At 46.7% G+C, this 13,682-nt stretch overlaps 1 long non-coding RNA gene across 1 annotated transcript in view; it reads left to right on the forward strand.

The window, feature by feature from the left end:
- Positions 1-5,004: 5,004 nt before the first annotated feature.
- The window catches only part of LOC129047744 (uncharacterized), a 50,326-nt gene continuing 41,648 nt past the window's right edge, over positions 5,005-13,682 (forward strand). The window contains exons 1-2 of the long non-coding RNA XR_008509512.2: positions 5,005-5,317; positions 7,770-7,874. This is a non-coding gene — a long non-coding RNA (uncharacterized LOC129047744). The remainder of the gene's footprint in view (positions 5,318-7,769; positions 7,875-13,682) is intronic.

Below are 13,682 nucleotides of genomic sequence, written 5' to 3' on the forward strand. Positions count from 1 at the left end.
GGTCTGTGGATGTTGGAACCAGCCTGCCCAGGTTCTGCTCCTGGCTCTGCCACTTCCTGGCTTTGCAGCCGTAGACAAGTTTTTTCACCATTCTGCACCTCACTTCCTCTTCTGCAAGATGAGATGTTAAGGATACCTACCTCTGGGGGCTACTGTGAGAATTAAATCAGTTAATGTTTGTAAAGTGCTAATAGAGTACCTGATACACACTACACATGTGTTCTTTGTTAGCACTCTGGTGCGTATTTATGGTGTTGGCTGGGATCCTACAATGACAGGTGGGTGCTCAGTGACATTCTAACTGGGAATTTGTATTAACAGGGCCACATCTGTCCTTAGATTGATGGTATCTGAGATGTTTGGGGCCTCTTTTTTCTTTTTTGAGATAGAGCCTTGCTCTGTTGCCCAGGCTGGAATGCAGTGGTGTGATCATGGCTTACTGCAACCTCCTCGTCCCAGGCTCAACCTAAATGTGTGACCATTGGTGACATAATCACAAAAAGAGCAACTATCCCAAGTGACTTTAAAATACAGGAATCTGGCTTTACATTACCAGTGGGGTATACATGAAAGGTAAAAGGAACTGTAAAAACAACCCTAAGCTAATTTCCATAATCACATTGTTGGTGAAGTGTTGGTCCTGTCATTCTAAGACTGTGGTGTGCACAGAGTGAAATAAAATAAATGAGTAATTGTGTTAGTGTCATTGAGGACTAGGATTTTTTTTTTGCATGTAAAAAAGGATATACAGATATAAGTTCTATAAAGTTAAATGAAAACTCTGAATTTGATTTGGAAGTAGTATAAATTCATAATGCATTTTACCTAAAAATGTTTAAAGAGAAGACACATTGCCTATCTCTGCCTACTGAAAAGCAGTAAAAACAGTGAACAATCCAGTAGCACTGAGCACTCCCAGTACTCGGATTATGGTTTCTAAATACAATTTTTCCCCCAGAAACCAGGATTCCTTGGAGAAATGACTGATTTGAGATCTAAGGTAGGAAATATACAAGGTAAGCCTGGAATGTCTTGTCTTTCTGGAAAGCAAAGATATATCAAAGACTTCCAAGATTGTAGATACAAAGACTCGGAAGCAAACTTGAAAAAGGGTCCATGGCTAATGATTGGAATACAAGGATAATAGCTGCAATGGATTAAAGCACATCAAATATGTTCAAATCCATGAGTTTACAATGATACTAAACTAAACCAAACCAAACCAATCCTCATAGGTCATCTTTGGAGGATGTTCAAGAGCCACTGGATTATTTTGAAAACAGGTAAATACAGAGAAAAAATAAAGTGCTCATGCTGCTATTAACATATGAACTTTACTTCAGGTTACCAGTTAATTGATGATGGGAAACTTCTCTTTATAGATGTTATCCAGCTAATAAATGAGGAGGGAGTTACAAATTAGAATATAACTATTTTGCAATCTCTAATGAAATAAAGAATCTAGGCAATGAGCTTCAAACATCCCTAAAAGAAAATAAAGGCGACTGGGCATTGTGTTTTGTGCTTGTAATCCTAGCACTTTGGGAGGCCAAGACAGGAGGATTGCTTGATCCCAGGAGTTTGAGACCAGCCTGGGCACATAGTGAGACCCTGTCTCTACAAAAAATACAAAAATTAGCTGGGCATGGTGGTGTGTGCCTGTAGCCCCACCTATTCAGGAGGCTGAGGTGGGAGGATCATCTGAGCCTGGGAGGTCAAGGCTGTGGTGAGCCATGATCATGCCACCACACTCCATCCTGGGTGACAGAGTGAGATCCTGTCTCAAAAAAATAAAAGAAAATAAAAGATAACCAGACGTTATCTCTTGATGAAAGTGTGCAACAGCACTTGTGGAGTAGTGCTGAAAAAATAATAACATAAAATCTGACCAAGACCCTAGATCAACTACCAACTTATAGGAAATACAGTGGACGGAGGAACATCCTAAAAAATACCATGGGGATGCAATCGGCAGAGTCCGGACTAGTGGATATTCTGCAGGACAAATGATCTGGTTTCTTCAGTAAAACATTCAAAGAAAACAGAAGAGTGGAGCAGAATATATAAATTAAAAGAGATCATACCTATCAATTGCAACTTTGCAAATGGACTTTATTTGGATTTTACTTTTTTGTTTTTGTTTTTGAGACAGGGTATGGCTTTGCTATCCAGGATGGAGTGCAGTGGCACAATCACAGCTCACTGCAGCCTCAACCTCCTAGGCTCAAGCAATCCTCCCATTTCAGCCCCCCAAGTAGCTGGGACTACAGATGCACGCCACCACACCAAAATAATTTTTGTACAAATTATACAAAATACAAAATAAATTTTGTCTTTTTTATAGAGATGGGGTTTCACCACGTTGCCCAGGCTAGTCTTGAATTTCTGAGCTCAGACAATCCATCCGCCTTGGCCTCCCAAAGTGTTGGGATTACAGACATGAGCCACTGTGGCTGGACTATTTGGATTTTAGTTTAAAAAAACTGTAAGAAAAAATTACAGGACAATTTGGTGAATATAAACTTTAACTGGATTTTATGACAAGAAAGAATTATTATTAATTTTTTAGGTGTGATAATGGCATTTTGAGATTTTTAAAGAATTTTGCAGAGATACACCTGAAATAACAAGTGAGTTGATGGGAAGTCTGATATTTGATTCAAAATTATCTAGGAACCAGGAGCGGAAGTTATAGTTAGAAATAAGATTGCTTGTGAATTGGGAATTGTTGAGGCTGGGTGATGGGTAGATGGGGCTGATTAAATTGCGTTCTCTATTTTTGTATAATTTTGAACAGTAAAATTTTCTCTGATAAAAATAGAAATTTTAAGTTTTAAATAATGAACTAGAGTTAAAGTATAAAAAAATTAAAAAACAGAACAAGTCAGTAACTCCTGCTTCCTGATCTCGCAACTTGACAGGGAATATTTGGGATGCGTAGGCTGCCCCCTCTGCCTTCCAATTTTCTAATGAAAGGACTTTATACATTTCCAAGGATCTTGATATTTATTTATTTATTTATTTATTTATTTATTTATTTATTTATTTATTGACAGAGTCTTGCTGTGTCTCCCAGGCTGGAGTGCAGTGGCGTGATCTTGGCTCACTGCAATCTCTGCCTCCCAGATTCAAGTGATTCTCCTGCCTCACCCTCCCGAGTAGCTGGGATTACAGGTGCATGCCACCACACCTGGCTAATTTGTGTATTTTTAGTAGAGATGGGGTTTCGCCACGTTGGCCAGACTGGTCTTGAACTCCTGACCTCAAATGATCCACCTGTCTCAGCCTCCCAAAGTGCAGGGATTACAGGTATGAGGCCACCTGCCCGGCCATTCATTGTTTTCTTTACTGACCACCCACCTGTTCCAGGTAGACACTGCCCTGCTGAGATACTTTCTAGTAACTTTTCTAAGCTTCCAAGAAGTTCCTGTTGAACCAAGTGTGAGGAGTTCTATGGAAATGACCAGCATTTGCTGAGACTTGCTCTACACCAGGCACTTTTCTGAGCACTGGTTCTGCCTTTGTCCTCACTACCTGCCGGGGTACAGATTGGGAAGCAGAGCCTTCGGGAGGGTCAGCAGTTGGCATAGGTGCCACAGGAAAGTAAAAAGATGAGCTGGGATTTGAACTTAGGTCTAGTTACACCAATAGCCATCCTCATAACCACAATCTTGCCCCAGGCATGGAGCAGAAAGTTTGGGTTCCCATTGTAGGGTGTGTGTGTGCGTGTGCATGTGTGGTGTATGAACACGTGGGACTTTTAAGTTAAAGGCACTGGGTGGTGAGTGTGGCCAACTCTGAAAACCATACGGTCATAGTCAAGGCCCTGGGAGAGAGGGGGAGGCCAGGAGCCAGGGAAAGAAGCTGGCTTGGAGTCCAGATGGGGTGCCCCATAAGAACCAGGAGCCTCCCGGGGGTCTGTGGACTTAGAAACCCAAAGTCAAGAAGGCTGTGGTCAAGAGTGGATGGATCTGGCTATCAGGTGACTCTAAGAGTAGGGACCAGGCTGCTCGGTGAGAGGGGCAGCTGGGGCATGTGTGGAGCGAGAGGCGGGAAACAGGCTCTGTGTGAGGTCCAGAACTCTACGCACTGGTTGGGCACTGCTTGTCTGGGCTGAGCTCCCCACTCAAGCCCCCAGGTCTTTTTTTTTTTTTTTTTGACGAATTCTTACTCTGTCACCCAGGCTGCAGTGCAGAGGCATGATCTCGGCTCACTGCAACCTCTGCCTCCTGGGTTCAAGCTATTCTCGTGCTTCAGCCTCCCAGATAGCTGGGATTACAGGTGTGCGCCACCATGCCCAGCTAATTTTTTCTATTTTATTAGAGACAGAGTTTCACTATGTTGACCAGGCTAGTCTTGAACTCCTGGCCTCAAGTGATCCACCCATCTTGGCCTCCCAGAGTGTTGAGATTATAGGCATGAGCCACCGTGCCTGGCCTCAAGCCCCCAGGTCCAAAAGGTGGTCTGGACACAGAGGTTGCTTCTGGTTTCAGAGGGTCCATCCCTGCATCTCAGTGTCCTCAAATCTCAGGCTCATCTTGCTAGAAGTGGGCAATGCTGTGCTCAGAAGGCACCATATTGAGGAATGGAATGAGTTGAAATGGAAATGATTACGTTCAACTGCATTTTTGACAAAAGACAAAAAACAAGAAAGCTTTAGGTATTCATTAAGAATATTTCTCTCTTGAGGCCAAGGATCACGGTGGACCTTCCAATGGTCCTGGGTTCCACATCTTGGTCCAATGCCTCGTTTCCAGGCATCCTTGACTTTCTTCTCCCGGACTCCAGTACTCTCTTCAAAGTGGGTTTCCACTTTGAAACCCCTTCCGTGTGCTCTCTCCTCTGGGGTCTCTCTCCCAGGATGGGCCATCTTACCTACAGCTGTCTCTTTCTTAGTTGCTTTAGCTCCTAGACTGTTTTGACCTTGAAAGATTTATTGGTTGGCCTTTGTGGAGTCCTGAAGGTTCCAGAATGCTCTGCATTCCTGTCATTGTCTGAGGTGGCCCTCAGACTCATGCTCTCTCTGGACTCCCTGAGGGAGGAGCCTAGCAAACCACCTCCCTCCCGTGTCCCTGCCCTTTCTCAGCCTTACTGTGACACTTCATCCAGGAAAGCTTCTCTGCCCATGTCAGCAAATTGTCTGACACAGGGCAAGGTGCTCTGAGGATCAGCAAGAGTGAGGCTGGGCCAAGAAGCCCCCCAACTCCAGCCCCTGTCTCCATGGCCCAGAGACTCATTCTGTGAGAGTTTCTCTGCAAAGATGGCTGCCAACAATTCCTCCCGTCCCTGCATACACATGCCTTCCTCCCTTCAACAGGTAGGGTCTTTTTCCCCGTATCCTTGAATCTGGGCTGCCTGACTTGATTTGACCAATGGAATGTGGCAGGAGGGATGTCTTGAGATTACTGAGCTCAGACCTGAAGGGACCTTGTAGCTTCTGCATCAGCTCAGAGAAAAACAAATTGCCGTGTAAATCAGTCCAGGTCACCCTGCGGGAGGAGTGGCCACGTGGAGATAGAGGCCAGGAGAGTGAAAACTGAGGCTCCAGCCAACATCATAGGTAAAGGGACCCAGTTGTCCCAGGCAGCACACAGATATTTGAACCATGCCAGCTGTGTCTGTGTGAGAGAGGCCAGTCTGGGCCCCTTAAGCCCCTGTCAAGCCACCCTAGTCAATACCACGTGGAACAGGGATGACCCATCCCCATGACCTACAGAATCATAACAAATAGGATTGTTTAAGCCACTAAGTTTTCGGGTTTTTGTGATGCAGCAATAGATTGTTGAGAGACATAGACTTTCTGCTATGTCTCTAGACTTCTCAGGGGTTAGGTTGTCCTAATGAGTTGAGGTCAGAGGTCATTTGGCCAGCCCCTGGGCCCTGGGGGACTCAGAGAGAAACTAGGGTTTTCAGGAGACTGTGTAGCTAAGAAGGACGTGAGCTGTGGTGACAGTCACACCCAGCTTCCTGGATCTGACACTTACCAGCTGTGTGACCTAGGGCCTCACTGAGTTTCTTTCCACATCGGAAAGTGGAGATAATAATTCTGTCTATCTTCTAGAGCTTCATTCTCCCACAATACTTTTTACAATGACGGAACTGTTCTATATCTGTGCTGTCAAATACAGCAGACACTGGCCACATGAGGCTATTGAGGGCTTGAAACGTGGCGGGTGGGAACTGAGAGGCTCTGTATGTGTAAAAGGAACACGTGTATGAGGAAAAGTTAAATACCTGGTCAATACCTTTTTTTTTTTGAGATGGAGTCTCACTCTGTCACCCAGGCTGGAGTGCAGTGGCGTGATCTCAGCTCACTGCAAAATCCACCTTCCGGGTTTGCGCCATCCTCCTGCCTCAGCCTCCCGAGTAGCTGGGACTACAGGCGCCTGCCACCATGCCTGGCTAATTTTTTGTATTTTTTAGTAGAGACGGGGTTTCACTGTGTTAGCCAGGATGGTCTCGATCTCCTGACCTCGTGATCCACGTGCCTCGGCCTCCCAAAGTGCTGGGATTACAGGCGTGAGCCACCGTGCCCGGCCAATACCTGGTCAATACTTTTAATATTGAGTACATATTGAAATGATATTTTTGTTTTATTGGGCAGCATACAATATATTATTAAAAGTAATTTTACCTATTTTTACATTTTAAAAGCTATATATGTGGCCCATGTTAAATTTCTATTGGACAATGTTGCTACAGTCTCGAAAAGATTAAATAATGCGTGTAGAGTGCCTAGCACAGCACCTGGCACATGAAAAGCCCTTGGTGAACAGTGGCTGTTACTTTCATAAATATTGTCCTGGGTAGGTGGCGGCCAGAGCTCAGATTTAGCAGGGTGGTGTTTGGGTTCCTGCTAGATGGGACAGAGGAAAGGAAATAACATTCCCTGAAGCCCTAGCTATGCGTGGGTGACCATGAAGGGCTTTACTCAGGTTGGGCCACCAAGTCTTCACAATGGCCCATAGAGGAGCTATTTCTCTCCTCATTGGAAAGATGGGGAAACTGAGGCTCAGAAAAGGGACATGACTTGCCCAAGTTCGTATAGCTGGTTTTGTAATAGAACAAGAGTTCTTGACTCTGCGGAAAGTGGTTCTGGCATAGTAGCTCTGTTTCCTCTGGAGGTCAAGTCCAGGCCCAGGACACCTCTCCACATCCTCCTCTTCCTTTTCCTCTTACCCTCCCCCTACCAATCTGCTCCATCTCCTCTCTGAAATCCATGGCCTCAGCCTGTCTCCTTTCTCCTTCCCCCGCTTCCAGCCGAGACTTCCAAAGGAACGAATTTATTTCTTTAAGTGTAAATGAACTCTTTCCCACAAAGATGCTGCTATGTCATTTCATACATTCTTTTTTAACTTCATCAAACAAAGTACAGTTCTCTGGCACTAATGTCAATCTCCACAGCTCATTGGGTTTTTAAAAACAGTGGAGACACAGATCTCATCTCCCAGCCTCAGTGAGGAAGGCAGCACTCTAGCCAGCGAGAGGAACCCTTCGCTTCTCACCCCAGAAAGAGCCATAAAACACGCTCAGTGCCGGAGCACGTGCCCATTTGACAAAGACAATTTGATTTGTCCGTGGCTTCTAAAATATTCATCCCACTTTGATGGACTATCGTTTTATAAATATAGATTATCATTAACCGACACCGGCGGTGTGCTGCTGGTCGACCCAGCACCACGCCACTGGTTCGGGATGAAGACGTCTAATAAAAAAAATCATTATCTCTGTCTGCGAACCTTGATCTGTATCGTCTGCTTCATTTGCAGTGCAAGGGTCAGTAACTCATGCTAACTGCATCTGTTTGTGCATTTCACGGCCTGGCCACCCCTGCTGGGGAGATTGGCAGAATGCTTCTCGAGTTCGGACCTGGGGTAAGAAATGGGGTGATTGAGGGAGGGGGAGAAAAGAAGGTTCAAGGGCCCTGCTGGGAACCCATTGAGAGGACTGGAAGAATGTATTTCCAGAGAGGCAATGGAGTGCCGTGGGCATGGATGCACATTTTGGTGTGTGTCAGACCCCACTCCACTACTCACTGGCTATGAGACCTTAGGTAGGTGAGTTAAACTCTCTGTATCTCAGTTTTCTCATCTTTTATATGGGAATCATAATCATACCTATCTCCTACAAGACTGTGCCCATGAAGTGTTTAGCTCATGACCTGACACTTAAGCACACAGTAAACGTTAGTTGCAATGATGATGATGGTGATGATTGTTGTTTGCTTTAACCTTGAGCCCTTTAACAAACTGCTTAACTTCCATGAACCTCCAGTTCTTCATGGGTAGAACATTCTCAATAATATCTACCTCCAATGGCTTTAAAGATCCAATGAGCTAATGCATTCGAAGAGCTTAGCACAATGAATGGTACACTCTAAGTGTCTATGAGGGCCATTTTGTTTCATCTCAGTGGAAGCCAGGCAGAGAAAGCAGTGAAGGAACTGTCCTGGAGAGCTATGGCCCCACTGTCCTTACTCCTTCAGGAATGCAAGAGCTGGTGACCCTGGGGACAAGGTGGCTCAGGGTGTCATGTTGAGATGAACTCAGCTCTGTTCTATAAGGGTCTGTTATTCCTCCATGTTACCCCCTCCTCCTAGCATCCTGGGTCTTAGTGGGACCTGAAAAAGACATGAAGGTGGGGCAGGTGGGTTTATTAGACACAGCCCCACATTCCCCAGTGTGCTATGCTGCCAGAGAATGAAACCCAATGTAGAATAAAAGACTTGCCTTGTGTTGGAGACAAAACCTTGTCTGCAGCATTTCCTCTGCTGTTTGAAAGAAATATGTAACCAGATATTGGGGGAAAGGCAATTCCAGAGAAATCTACAATAGAAGGTGGCCTGAGGGAGAAGGAATATAACAGGGCAAGTGTGGAGTTGAGGGCAGACAGCAAACCTTTCTTCATCCTGAACAGGAGTGGAATGAGAGAGGGTGAAATAAACTCTTGGACTCAAGCTCCAGCCATGGCCCTAGGTGAGGCGGGTGGCCTAGAATCTCCTGGAGGGGCATGGCGTCGAGTCCTTTGCTGCTCCTGGAAGCAGGCAGGCATGCCATGTGTCGAGGCTTCATCTTGCTGGGGAGACAGCCTGGGGGCACTCGGCCCCAAAGTTTATTTAAGTGAAAAAACCCATCCTGGAGACAAGAAGGAGTGTTACACTACTGTCAAATTTTAGATGTCGCCATCAAGCAAAAAAAATTACATCCCGTCCTGACGAGCGACTAATCAAGGCATGGCAAACGGTCCTGCAATAAATTACTCCGGCGCGAAATAAACCACACAAACAGACCGATGATAATAAATGTAAATTATTTCTCTGAAGAAATTTTCTTGGTATATGAGTAATACGAACCATCAGGAAGGCGTCTTCCTTAACATTAATTACAGAAAATGACAAGTGAGCTGATGACTGGGAAGGCTCATTATCTGAGAACATATTCACAACTTTGCAATTTGCGTGAGATGTACTCCGGCTAAATTAATCTCCCTTCTTTGCATGAGCCTCTTCTAATTTTCATGTTATTAACAGGTTTGCAGTATCAGTCAGTGCTTGTCACTCTAATCAGGTTTCAGCATGTTCGCAAAAGCGAAGCGTCATTTATAAGGATAAGCCCTCATAATGGTGCTTGCTTTCATGTGGAGAATTCTACAAGGCTGCTTTTAATAAGGTACTTTAATCATCTCCTTTGCTCAACTTTTGGCCCCACTGTTCCTTTATGAAGAGTCATTAAAAGACTTTGAAGTTCATCAAGGAGGAAAAATTCATGACATTGTTCGGATGAGGTTGGGGATGATTCCAAGGGGGAAGCCTGGAGGGAGTCGGGGCGAGAGGGCCCTGTTGGCCTGGGGCCTAACCATGGGTGAGGAGGGGCAACCTGTACCCATTGTCTCCACCATACAACACCCTGTAGGTTAATATGCCGGGGTCACTGCTGAACAAAGACCTCACTGGGGAGTAGTCCAATTGGCAGAGCATGCTCTAGGGTCAATGATAGACGATCCTTAGAGAAGGGGCCAGCCAGGTCAGCACTCAGGACAGCTCCCAGCATGCCACTATCACTGTGGAGTCTGGGAATCTTTTGCGGGTTTTGGATCTATTCTGATGATCTGCGCTTGCTTTGGAAATCTCTCTCTCTCTCTTTCTCTCTCCCCCACCCCGCCCCACCGCCCCTCTCTGTGTGTGTGTTCCCTCTCTCTGTTGCATGTCTCAAAGGGCTAGGCAGGGCTCATTCTAGAATCAAGGCTCAAGTCGATCCCCTTTGCCCCAATTCCCTCAACACTCTAGAGTTGGATATGTCCCTACAGGTTTCCATCAAGAGATGCACAATGTTAGTTTGCCTCCAACGATCCTTGGTGGCCTCTGACAAACATTCTGAATTCACTGTTGTCACAGAGAATCATTCTTGCTGCAGGTGGCTCTTCTGTTACTGGTCAGAGTACTAGGGAGGGAGGCAAAGATCATCCTGTGACTTGGACAAGTCTCACCTCTCTTCTAGCACTATCTATATAACTTTGTAAGGTTGCCTCCAGCTTGGAGCTTTGTGATGGTGCTTCTGATATTTACCGAAGCCCCATCCTCCCTCCACCTACTGAATGGTGGAGAAGGGGGCCTTGTGTCCCAAGGTGACATCATTATCATCAGAGCTTGCAAGGGAATAGCCTTCCTGTTCCTATGAGTGTTTTTCCTCCCTATAGTCATGGGCTGGTTATGGGGTGGCCTAGGCTCTGTCTTGGCTGGGCTAAGGTCAGAGCACTTCTGTGGATGAACCTTCTGCCCAAATTGCAGTGGCCACTCTTCTCTGGGACCTGCTCCTGAGCATATTGATGCGACTTGGTCCCACCCCTGGCCATAGCTGATTTGACTGTATCTTAGCAAGTTGGAGTCTCCCTTTGAAATTTTGGAATTGGACTAAGGGAAGGTCAGATCATGTTGGGGGATACCTGGATCTATGACATGGACACTCAGAGGCATGAGTGGGGTATCCATCTTCTCCCAAGGGACCTGGAGAAGCAGGCAGGCTGCTGTGTAGGGTGGGAGGAGGAAGAACAGAGACACAAGGCAGAGAAAGCCTCGTCCCTGATTCCAGTTTCTTCTAGAAGCCCTTGCATTCTATGTGTATCCCTAGATCTTAAAAATATGTTTCTTTTTCCCACTAAAGTTTACTTGGATGAGTTTCTGTTACTCTCAACCAAAAAGGCCTAACCAGCGCAGCTTCATTGCACGTGGGATGCAATAGTCTGAGCAGGTCCTCACATCTAGCAAACAAACTGGTGGCCTGTTTAGGGGGGCCTGGGACGTCTCTGGGGCGGATGGCTATCCAGGCCCTCAGGCTAGAGCTGAGGAAAAAGACCTCACTGAGTCTGAGAGGTTGACCCTCACTGTGCAGGGGCTTGTCCTGGAAGAATATGAAATGCAGCTGATGAAGCTGGCTCTAGGGTCCAGGGAGTGGGAGGAAGGACCCTGCAGCAGCTGATGGATTTAGTTTAGTGCCAGAAAACTGATCTTCAGAAACTTGGTTCTTTCCAGACTTCCTGCAACCTGTGTTTATTTCTCAGTCATTGTGTCTCTCAATCTCTTTAGAGACACCAGCCTGGCTCAGTTCTGTTGTGGTGACTAAGGGAGAGGTGAAACCTCACAGGACCAGGGCATTGAAGGAGAGACAGTGCCCACCATGGTGGTAATGGACCTAGAGAAGGGACCATGAGAACACAGCCAGGCCATTTGATTCAGCACCCCTCCCAGCTAGGAGAGTCCTGCTGGTTCATCCCCATCTATGCCTGGGAGGGCTCTGTGCTTTAATGAATTCCCCTTCCCCAACTTACCCAACAGACCCAAGGCCATTAGGGTTCATTTAAACAGTCAGCAGAATGAGGTGTCTGGGTCAACTTAGTAAGTAATGATAGGTCACCTCCAAGGTTGAATGGCGAAACTGCATTTCACTGTAATTCGTCTGTCTGTACTCTCTTCAGAGTAGCAACTGTACTTTCATATCTGGTGACCATGGTGGAGAAAGGAACCCTGGGAACACAGCTTGAGCCCATTCTGCAGATGGAGCCAGGGCAGCTCCGTCTGCAGAATGGTCTCACGAGGAGTAGAGCCGAGAGTCTTTCCTGTTTATCTGCCCAGACCCTTGGCAGTTGGGCTTGCCAAGTCCTGCCCTGGGGATCTTCCTCTCTGAACTCTGAACCCTGGCCTGAATAGGACAGGGGTCCCCAGAAAGGGGTCTAGAGAAAGAACCAGGAGCAGTGTGGGATTTGGGGATGGTGGAGTGGCAGGCCTGAACCCCAGGGTGGGCTGAGACATTGCCCCTCTTCACCTGACACTCCAGACCTGATTAGGACTTACCCAGGCCCTGAGCACTAAACAGGTTGGAGGGAGGGTGTGTCGCATACAGGATGCAAAACAAAAGCAATGCTAACCCGTAAGATGAGTGTTGGAAGTCCATGCAACTCAGATTTTTCCCATAGTGGTTGATTTATTTAGTTGTATTAATAATTCTTTCATTTTTTCCCTCTTCACCTTAAAGCCTCTTTGCTTGGGTGGACCTCCCAGCTTGGGCTCACTCTGTCCATGCTGAGGCCTGCCTGGAGCATGGGATCCCACATGGATCTGTGGGCCTGTGTGTGACTGTGTCCACATGTGATCGTGGACTTGGGCCTCTGTGTGGGCAGAAAACCAGCTGGGGGTGGCCAGAGCTCTCCTGGGATAAAACAAACACACTCTTTCTCCTGGGCCCAAGGGGAGGGCCTGGGCAGGGTAGCAACTAAAGCACAGCCAGGCAGCTTAGGCGGTGATATGGTTTGGTCTGTGTCCACACCCAAATCTTAACTTGAATTGTACTCCCATAATTCCCATGATTGTGGGAGGGACCCAGTGTAAGATAATTGAATCATGGGGGCGGTTCCCCCCATACTGTTCTCATGATAGTGAATAAGTCTCATGAGGTCTGATGGTTTTATAAGGGGTTTCTGCTTTTGCTTCTTCCTCATTCTCTCTTGTCTGCCACCACCTAAGACATGCCTTTCACCTTCCGCCACGATTGTGAGGCCTCCCCAGCCATGTGGAACTGTGAGTTCATTAAGCCTCTTTTTGCTTGTGAATTACCCAGTCTCAGGTATATCTTTATCAGTGGTGTAGAAACAGACTAATACAGGTTGCCAATGCAGACAGACATCCAACAGCATGATCTCACCCAACTGGTGAGTAGGCAGCAGCTCACGGGGGCAGGACTTTCTCCAGACCCCCTTCTGGGGACCCCTGTCGTATTCAGGCCAGGGTTCAGAGTTCAGAGAGGAAGATCCTCATGGGAGGACTTGGCAAGCCCAGTTTTGAGGGGTCTGGGCAGACAAACATGGAGGACTCTCTGCTCTACTCCTCAACCCCCAGGGTCCTTGCTCACCTCTCTGGCCCCAGATCAGATAGTCACAAGTAGGGATGAGCCGTAAAAGCTGTTGTCCCAGGGATTCAAGATAGTGATGGAGGTGGCCACCAGGCTGGACTGGGCACTTCTGATTCTTCCTCTATCAGTGTCGTGGTCACCCAAAGCACCTTCAAGGCCTTGGGCAGCATCATCCTAGAGCTGAGACTCGTAGGACCACAGCATCTCAGAGGCCTCTGGCATCATCTCATTCATTCCTACTGTGCAGATGGGGCCACTGAGGCCTGGCAGAGGCAGGAGCTT

Source organism: Pongo abelii, chromosome 13 (assembly GCF_028885655.2).
Source record: "Pongo abelii isolate AG06213 chromosome 13, NHGRI_mPonAbe1-v2.0_pri, whole genome shotgun sequence".
In the NCBI taxonomy this organism is placed as follows: domain Eukaryota; kingdom Metazoa; phylum Chordata; class Mammalia; order Primates; family Hominidae; genus Pongo; species Pongo abelii.